This window comes from Bubalus kerabau, chromosome 16, assembly GCF_029407905.1.
Source record: "Bubalus kerabau isolate K-KA32 ecotype Philippines breed swamp buffalo chromosome 16, PCC_UOA_SB_1v2, whole genome shotgun sequence".
Taxonomy (NCBI): Eukaryota; Metazoa; Chordata; class Mammalia; order Artiodactyla; family Bovidae; genus Bubalus; species Bubalus kerabau.
Genome location: NC_073639.1, coordinates 25,452,563 through 25,463,056, shown reverse-complemented (window position 1 = coordinate 25,463,056; position 10,494 = coordinate 25,452,563). Strand labels below are relative to the sequence as shown.

The following is a 10,494-nucleotide window of genomic DNA, read 5'->3' as shown; positions in this document are numbered from 1 at the left end:
AACTATGGTGGAGGTAATAAAGATAATGGCGACCTCCTCCAAAAGGTCCCATGATGCACTGCTGCACTCAGTGCCCCTGCCCCTGTAGCAGGCCACCGCTGACCCACGCCTTCGCCAGAGACTCCTGGACACTCAACAGGCAAGTCTGGGTCAACCTCTTGTGGGGTCACTGCTCTATTCTCCTGGGTCCTGGTACACACAAGGTTTTATTTGTGCCCTCCAAAAGTCTCTTTTCCCAGTCCTGTATAATTTCTGTAATCAAATCCCACTGGCCTCCAAAGTCAAATTCCCTGGGGGTTCTCACTCCCTTTGCTAAATCCCCAGGTTGGGAAATTTGTTGTGGGTCCTATAACTTTCTCAACAGTGTGAGAATTTATTTGGTATACTTTTCTGCAGTTTGTGGGTCATCTGCTCGGCAGCTCTATGGTGGGGTTAATGGTAACCTCCTCTCAGAGGGCTTATGCCACACCCAGTACTGCTGCATTCAGAGCCCCTGACCCTATGGTAGGCCACTGCTGACCCGTACATCTGCATGAGACACTCAAACACTCAAAGGGAAGGCCTAGGAGGCTGTTTTTCTACAAATAAGGGTTAGGCAGATGACATCACTGGAGGAGCAGGGGAAGAGCTGTGCCAGTGTCCTGGAAAGGTCCCATAAGAGTCCTATTTGGTTACACTTGTAAACCGATTTGAATTGGGATTTTTTTAAATTACTGTAAGTCTGAATTCCCATAACTGATACAGAGGAGTTTGGGGTAGCAATTGATTTGGGGGAAGACCTAGTTGGTGGCTAGGAGACTGTTTTTAAGGTAGTTACTTAAGAATGAAAAACGTTGATTAAAGAATGGAATGGAGCTTAATAGTGACTATTTGAGAAAGTGCCCCTTGGTATGACCACTGTGAGTACTTCTTCCATAATCTCCTTGGCAATTAGTTTGACCAATAGCTTCAGATTCTCTAGCACTGTTAGTTCATTTACCCAGCAAACATTTATCAATCATAAAAAACATGAACTTTGTGCTTAGTTCTAGAATTAACTGCATTGTCTTCCCTTAATTAATACACAGATAATAAATACCGATTGTCTAAATTGAGGACAGCTGTAATATCATTAGGCACATGCTGTGAGCTCTGGAGGCCCAGAGAAAGTGTTCATTCCCCCAAACTTTACAGTTAGGTGGGTCTTACTAAAGAACTAAGTCTTAATACACGAGTGGGTGAACCAGAAACAAAAGGAAAATTAGCAAAGACATGGAGAAGGAAGAACATTTCAGGCAAAGGAAATACTATGTCAAAAGGCACTGAGGCAAGATAAGTGTAATTCATTTTATGAAATGTGCAGGTTTTGAGATAACTGGAACACAGTATATGTGTCAGAGTATAAGAGAAGATGGAGCTGACTGAGTGTCTCATTTGCTATCAAGATAGGCTGGGACCTGGGGCCCTTTACTGGAACAGGAAAGATACAAGATGAATTTGGAGCATCTTTGTAGTGCCACAAAGTGAAGAAGTGCTCAAAAAAGAGGAAGGAAAAATCCTACAATGATGGGGATATGCCAAAGGGACAGAGGAGTCAACTGAAAGAACTCTGAAGGTCCAAAGTGGGAATAATTCAAGGAACAAAATAAAGAAACTGAATTGGAATACAATTTAAAGTATAAAATAAATATCCATGAGTCCATAATGAGATAAATATATCATTAAATAAATAGAGAAATACACAACTTCCCTGTGCAGAATTACAAATAATTCATGTAGATACTCTGTCCTCAGGAGGTGGAACACAACTCCCCACTTGTGAGTAGTGACTTCCTCCCAAAGACCATGGTATGAAAATTAGGAGTGGGGGGGAGAGTGACTTTACAAGGATGTTAACTTTGATCACCATTAACATCAACAGTGATAAATTATGTTGCTAGTGTGCACACTTGAAATAATGTGATGGGGATGTCTTTTTAACTCTGTGGTCTTCCTCCAAAAGCCTTAATCTAATTCCTGGTGGCTCAGATGATAAAGAATCCGCCTGCAATGCAGGCATCTGGGTTCAATCCTTGGGTTGGGAAGATACCTTGGAGGAGGATATGGCAACCTTTTCCCGTATTCTTGCCTGGAGAATCCCTAGGGACAGAGGAGCCTGGCGAGCTACAGTCCATGGTGTCGCAAAGAGTCAGACACAACTGAGCGACTAAGCACAGCACAGTCATAAGCAAAACATCAGACCAATCCCAATTAAAGAAAATTTTACAAAATACCAAAGCTGCTGCTGCTAAGTCACTTCAATCTGACTTAGACTCTGAAGACTTAGAGTCTGAAGACTCTGTGTGACCCCATAGATGGCAGCCCACCAGGCTCCCCCGTCCCTGGGATTCTCAGACAAGAACACTGGAGTGGGTTGCCATTTCCTTCTCCAATGCATGAAAGTCAAAAGTGAAAATGAAGTCGCTCAGTCATGTCTGACCCTCAGTGACCCCATGGACTGAAGCCTACCAGGCTCCTCTGTCCATGAGATTTTCCAGGCAGGAGTAGTGGAGTGGAGTGCCATTGCCTTCTCCAAAATACCAAAGCAGTACTCCTCAAAACTGCTAAGGTCTCAAAAACAAGGAAAGTCTAAGAGACTGACACAGCCAAGAGATGCCTAAGGAATTCTCTGGTGATCTGGTGCTTAGGACTCTGTGTTTCTAATGCCTGGCTCCTGGTTTCAATCCTTGGTTGGGGAAGTAAGATACCACAAGCCATGATGTGCAGCTAAAAAAATAATAATAATAACAGAGAGAGATGCCTAAGGAACCATGCCAGCTAAATGTGGTGTGACATACTGGATGGGATCCTGGCACAGAATGGATTTTATTTAATAATGATACATCAATATTGTTTCACTAATTGTGACTAGTGAACCATACTAATCAATTGAAAACTGAGTGTGAGGCATATGAGAGCCCTCTGTACTATCCTTTCAATTTTTATGCAAATGTAAAATAAAATGTATTTTTTTAAAAGGCAAGTGAGAACAGGGTTTTAGTTATAAGAGTGGTCAATTGAAAAAAATAGTGACCAAAGAGCAAGAACTAAAAAGAGCATTTACTCGATTTGGTTAATTGGATTTCTGGGGAGATGCTAGAATAGCCAGATGAATGCTAGTGAAAAGAAAGAATAAAGTTATGAACTTGGGAGTAAATGTTAATTTAGACAATGAAAACAGCATGTTTAAAACATCTCCTGAAACTAACTTCTTTGTTAAACTGGAAAGAAAAAATAAAAGAGAACATGGGAGGGAAAGAGGTAAGTGTTTATAACAGAAAAGAGTTTACTAAGAAGAAACTGAAACAATATAAAGGGTGAATAAATAAGTTTAGAAAGAAAGTCCCAAGACCCTGTTGAATGATAACTTGGGGCACAGGGAGGACAGTCAGGCCTAAATACAGAGAATAAACTTCTCTTTCTGAGACAGGAAGGAAGACTATAGTGATGAGTGGCTAGTAGATAATTTCCATCATACAAAGGGAGCTGGGAATAATGATGCACAATATTCAAGTTCTGTAGACAGCATGATATCATATAAATGCCCAGAGGCATTCTTTTACATTGCTGTCCCAAGAAAAGAGCTGTTTCTAGTTTATAGCTGCGTCTGTTTCTAGTTAATAGCTCTGAAGTCTTTCTTTCTTTGAAGTCAAGGTGGTTGTTACAAGTCTCCTTCCTGACACTGTTTATTTTCTTAATATTGAAATTTCTAAATTATAGTTTATGTTATGCAATTTTCTCTACATAACCTTGTTAAGATTTTTAAGATTTCCCCTCACTGACACATTAATAATTTTATGAATTAAAAGTTTTTCCATCCTTCTATAGATGGACATTTATGTCATTTTAATTTTTTCACACTGTAAACAATGCTGAAATAAATGTGTTCTGGTACACAGTATAAAATTTCCCTGAGATAAATCAAAAAATCACAATCTCTATGTCCTAAAGTAGGATTAAGTTTCAGCAAGTGTCCTTTCCTATTCTCTGGGCTAAGATTTCAAAGTTTTAATTTATTTTAAAATTTGCCCTGTTTCAGATACAGAGCATACTTTCCACTGACAACTTCCTAAAGGTAAGCGTACTGCTAAGTATAATTGAAATTACAATGAGAAAGGGGGCACAAAGCACAAAGATTCATGTTACCAGAGAGATTGTGACAGGTGCTAGAATAAAATTACCACCTGACATAGATACCCAACAAATGGAGAGATTTTAAATTCCAACCCACAGGAATAGGGTGACTTTATGAGGATTATGGTCCTTGAACTTAACCTTAGAAGAACATAGTGATTTCAATGGAAAAATAAGCTTTGAAGGTGGGGAAAACTATTACAAATGGAAGAAAAACTGCTAGAAGGCAAACGAGGGAAAAATTCTGAAGTATGTTCAAGAACAGTGAATTAATGGATTGCTTTGGATGGAGCATAAAAGTTGTGAAGAGCAGTTTTGAAAGATAAAACTGAAAATATATGCTGCAACCAGTTCATACAGACCCTTAAGTACAATGCTAAGAGTATTATAATTTATTCTGGAGGGAATAGAGAACAATCAAAGCAATAGAGTAAAGTGATTTGAGTTGTAACAAATACACTTCTGCTCTACAAGCCCCACATAAGCCAACTTAACATTTAAAAAGTCTTGAAATGTAAACAATTCATTACGTGTTACTAGACTGTATGATTTGGGTCATATGTAAGAAAATAAAATAAATGATCAAAGCAAACAGAATAAAAACAAACATGTGGAACAGAGTAGTGTTTTCCAGAGGAGAAGGGAGTTGGGAGGATGGTGAAATGGGTAGAAGGGGTCAAAGAACAGAGTAGTGTTTTCCAGAGGAGAAGGGAGTTGGAGGATGGTGAAATGGGTAGAAGGGGTCAACTTTATGGTGATGGACAGCAATCAGATGCTTGGTGGTGAGCTCACTGCAGTGTAGACAGAAGTCAAAAATAATATTGTACATATTAAACTTATATAATGTTATAAACTAATGTTACCTCAGTAATAAATAAGTAAGCCTATAGCTATGCAGTTTACAAGATTAAAGCAGAAAAAATGATATGCATGGAGGGAAGAAAAGAGTGACTAGAGGCAGCAGAGTAGAAGGTTAGCAAATCCAATAGCTCAGTCTTTTTATTGAAGATCAGAGACTTTCTATTAGTCTGCTTCATCATTCCCACGTGCTGATGACATGTCCCCTCGTGGTGAAAAGTAACTGCCCCAGTTCTAAGCGTCACATGCAGAAAGCTGACATCCCGTTAAAAACAGGAGCATTTTCAACCTTGTATCACTTTTAATTTGTAAGTAAAAACCTTTCCTAGAAGCCTACAGATTTCCCACCAGGTACAATTTGCTAAGAATGAGTCATAGGCTGTGACAAAAACAATCATGTCAAAGAAATAAAACAAGCATGACCACCTTGGACCAATTATGATGAACCCAAAGGGACTACAGGAAGTTATTGTTTCCAGGGACAAGGCACCAGGGCTTATAAACATCAAAGTAGCATCAGGGCTTCCCCAGTAGAGAGGAAGGTGATGGTTGTGTGTGTACAAACAAACATATCTGACATAGATACATGTAAGACTTAAGGGAAGAAGGGATATTGGCAGTAAGCTGGTCGATAAAGGGTCTATTTTAAGAGTTGTCATGAAAGCCTAAATTAGGAGAGTAACAGTGAAGAATGAAAAGATGAGATTGCTTCAAGGGACACTGGGAACGTTAAATAAAGACTGTGTCAAATGGATGGGAGAATAGTTGGTAATTGAGAGTAAAAATGGCTTGTATAACGATTTCAGAGGATTTGAAAAAATAGACGTATTTATTGTGGAGATAATGAATGCATCAGAGAGACAGATGAGCATTGAAGATGTTGAGCAGTGTTTAGGTATGATTAACTTTAAGGAGCTACTAAGGTACCGAATAAAATTTTCCTATAGATACCTAGAAGTCTCACTCAGTAGAATATATGTGCTGTACATACAAATTTGATCAGCCATGTTCGACTCTTTGCGACCCCATGGACTGTAGCCTAACCAGGTTCCTCCGTCCATGGGATTTTCCAGGTAAGAATACTGGAGTGGGTTGCCATTTCCTTCTCCGGGAGATCTTCCCAACCTAGGGATTGAATCCAGATCTCCCGCATTGTAGGCAGACGCTTTACCGTCTGAGCCACCAGGGAAGATCCTAATCAAATACATAAATGTAATTATTAAAGCAAGCAAACTGGAGATCTTCAAGAAAGGAAAATGATTTTTAAAAAGAAAAATTGAAAAAGTTCTTTATTTAGGGACAGTCAAAGGAAAAGAAGCTACAAGAGCATATTTCGAAACAGTAAATGTACAGTAAGATAAAAATCTACAATAAGTAAATCCATGTGTTAAGAAGGCTGAGAAATCTGTGATTAGTCATTTGTAACATAGTCAATATTTCAGTACAGTACATGGAATACACACCAGATTATAGTGGGCTGAGAAATGAGTGGGAGAAAAATACCAGGGACCAAGGAGTGCAGGATACTTTTTTCTTCAAGAAGTTTGATAGTGAAAGAAAAGGCAGGCATTGGATTCAAGCTGAGTGATTTTTCCAGGTTGATAAACGTTCTATTTATTATAAAAAATGGCCCTTGACCATCATTATACAATGTCCAAAACACCTAGGAGAAGGGAAATGTTGAAAACAAAAGATAATGCAAGACTTTAAAGGTCTAATTGTCCTGACACAGAGAGTGAAAATGGCACAGGAATAAAAGTACAGTGATAAGCTTAAGAAGAGAATGAGTTTACTGACTGGAAAGAGAAGGGAAATGAGAGCTGATCCTTTTCTAATATAGATTAAAATATAGATTAAACAAGCAGGTTTGTTTTCCCTTTTAATCTATTTAGAGAATATTAGTAGAGGATAGAGAAATAAAGAGAATCACCTTGTTAAAAAAAAATGTTTTGTAGTTCCTCCTCTTACTACATGGAATAGTCATACTGCATTTACCATTTTGATAAATATCCATAACAGTATATGTGTTCAAATGTGGAAAGAAGACAAAGAAAGAAACCTTAATCTATCTGGGAAAACAAAACATCATGTGCTTGAACAAAAAAGGAAGACACAGAGAGAAACGTATGCAAATATAATGAAGCAACAGCCCTGCGATCTACACAGGATAGCAAATTATTAGTTACAAACTCTGTGCCAGTCAAAGTGATCCATCAGTCTGTAAGCAGAAGCCTGTTATCTGCTGTCAGGATGGCTTGAGGCACTTACAGAGATTTGCCTGAAATGGCACAAAGGAGTCCAAATGGAGTTGGCAAGTTTATTCCTTTCACAGGCAAGCAAAACCATGGCCAGTGCTGTCCGTTTCTCACATCCTGAGTTCTAAAGCCCACATCAGACAGAAGGAGCCAGATGATAGGAAACATAAGTGTGGGGGCCCTGTCTTCGGGGAGCCAACTCTGAGCCACAGTCAAGCAGTTTTACAGTCTGCAGCTGTACCCAAATGTGGGTGAGATAGAACTTCTCAGATCTGTTGGAGTTAAGGAGGCAAATGAGAAACTGCCTCCTAACAGACTCCTGCAACTGGAGGCAACCAAGAAATGGCCTTGTGACTGCCTCCACCGCACCATATTTCAAGGAGATCATGGCACACTCCACCAACACTTGAGTCCGCCCGTGGTTGTTTTCCCTACCTGTCCCCTGTGGAGGAGAGAGAGATTGCCAAGTGCTACGGTGGAGCCTTACTGCATGCCGGAGACTATTCACTTTACCTATCACTTTCTTTAAAATCTTCTATTCCAAATGTTTCTTACACTGTTATCTCCAAGAAGAGCTATTTCACCACAAAGATAAAAATTACCCAACTTGTTGCTTTTACTTAACAAAGACCCTGACATACCTTCATTTTCCCTTGTATGATTACTTATTAAATCCCTATGGTATGACATTTCTCATTAAAGGAATAAATGAATGTATTTTCATACCTTTGCCAATGTAAAATGATCAAATCTCTGCATTAATGACTCACATCAAAGACATTAGTCTAAATCACAAGTCATAAAATGAGAGGCCATATTAAAGTAAAAAGTATAACTATAACGGTTGAAAATAAGAACAAAAAGATGTGTATGTAGAAAGAGCTACTAATCAAAATTACTCACTCAGAATTTCTTACAGAGGGAAATGCAGAACAGTTTAAAATGAATGAACAGCTCAATGAGCAGGCAAATGAGAATGATTAGAAAAACACATTCTCTTACAGAAAAATAGAAATATGTAAAATAAAGTATATATGCATTTTACACACAGTTTGTTGGCTTTCTTTAATGGATTCTGGCTTTTTAGCTATTTTTTAAAGTTAGTACTTTAAAATTAAAATTCTTAGGTTGACTTATTGATCCCTCAATTTCCTTTTCTCATTTTCCTTCCCACTGCCAAAAGAAAACAAAAATACAAAGTTTTTTGCTCTACTCTAGAGCCATCTCTAAGGGAAATTACAAGGGAAACCAAGAGAATGTGTATGCCTGCTTATATGCAAGAGTATTAGGCAGGGTTTCCTAATAAACAGAACCAACACATTCTCTCTGCCCTCCTCATATATGTATTATAGGAAATGGCGTACATGTTTGTGGAGGAAAAAAAGTCTCACAATCTGCCTTCTGCAAGTTGCAGAACCTGGTGGTTTTATACCAACAAAAAAGCTGATGGTATAAAATTATGAGTTTGAAGGCCCAAGAACCTGGAGCTCTGATGTCCAAGGGTGAGCTCCGATGTCCAAGGGCACTCTAGCTCAAGAAAAGAGAGAATTCATCCTTCCTTTGCCTTTTGTTCTATCTGGGTCCTCAAAGGATTGGATGAGGCTCATTCATATTGGTCAGGGCAGATCTCTTTACTCAGTCTACTAAATCAAATGCTAATTTCTTCCAGAAATGCCCTCAAAGTCACACCCAGAAATAATGTTTTATAGCTATCTGGCATCCCACAGTCCAGTTAAGTTTAAACATAAGTTAAACATTCACAACAGCAAACTTTACATATACCTTCTCTTTTAACTATGAACATTATAAATGTGCTTTTTTTTTAAGTTAAAAAATGTTGGTAATGTTAAGCATTTAGCCCCCCTCCACCAACCACCCTTCCGAAAGGTTTAAAAGGAGATCTTCAGAAATTCTCCTTCCTATTGAATGGATTGAAATTTGGGGCCAGATTCCCCCAAATCTTTGTATTTATTTAAATTTATTTATTGCTAATTGAAGGTCAATTGCTTTACAATATTTTGTTGGTCTCTGTCATATATTAACATGAATTCTCCAAATCTTTATGGGGATTTTGTTATTCTCTCTATTTCCCACGATGACGTATGTGAAGTCAGAGTTCAGGGCTCCAGTCAGGGGTGCCAGCAGCATCGTACCTCTTTCTTCTTCTTCTCTGAGCCTCTAATCCCCCACATAGAGAGGGGTTAGAAGTGAGAAACTCTGCTTAGACCTCCCTTAAATTCTCCTGAATCTTTGTGGCGATGAAAACTTTGTTTCTCCCAGAGGCTCTATACTATCAAAGTCCAAAAGCAAAGAAAATAATTCTCATTTTCCCCTCATTCTTCTAGGATGCTCTACTCTTGACACAAAGAGCACAGAAGTCTACATCTACTGACTGAAACATGTTAAGAAATGAGAGCAACGTGGGAACAAGATAACAGCTACTGTGCAAAAGAAAATACGGTGATGTGAATCTATTCGGATGCCAAAATATTATCGCATGGTACATGAACAAGTTGAGGGAATGAATGAAGGATAATAATTCTATATGTTGACCCCATTGCTCTAATTTTCAAAACCATACAGACATATGTGAGTTAACCCAACTGTATTAAAAAGTTTGAAGGTAATTAAAAAATTAGTAAAATTGTATATCTAACATGACATTTTCCTATTCAGAAGCATCCAAAAAGCAAAACACTTCAATGAAGGGTCTCTTCCAATGCGTCTCCACTTTGTTCCTTTTGTTTTACAAATCGTTATATACATTTTTGGGGTCCCTAGACCTACCTACATAGGTATTTCTGCCAGGACCCATTTGTTAAATAAAAACAATCACTAGTAATCTGGGTTCATTAGTCCAGACTAATTTACTAGTTCATTTTTAGGTGAAGGAGGTTTTAAGGTGATCAATTCTAAATCAGCCTGGCATATTCTTTGTCTCTCTTTTTCTGCAACATCATCTAGGCCTCAATAATGAGGGGAGTTTCATGTACATGTGTTAATTCTATTAATGAATACTGCTCAGAAAAATACGAGGATACTGGAGCTAAACCTCAAAATTATTATTTTGTGGGCATATATATGCTATGTGGGCCTATCTCACTTAAGATGGGTAGAATGGGGGGGAGGCTTACGAGGGAAGGGTGCATATTTAGTTATGACTGATTCACATTGATGGGCGGCTAGATCACCACAACATTATAAAGCAATTATCCTCCAATTTTAAAAA

The 10,494-nt window shown here is 38.4% G+C and overlaps 1 long non-coding RNA gene across 1 annotated transcript; it reads left to right on the top strand.

Annotated features, from left to right (window-relative positions):
• Positions 1 to 4,054: 4,054 nt before the first annotated feature.
• On the top strand, positions 4,055 to 9,914 carry LOC129630128 (uncharacterized). The gene is made up of 2 exons (XR_008703546.1): positions 4,055 to 4,093; positions 9,611 to 9,914. It is a non-coding gene; the product is annotated as an uncharacterized LOC129630128 (long non-coding RNA).
• The last annotated feature ends 580 nt before the right edge of the window (positions 9,915 to 10,494 follow it).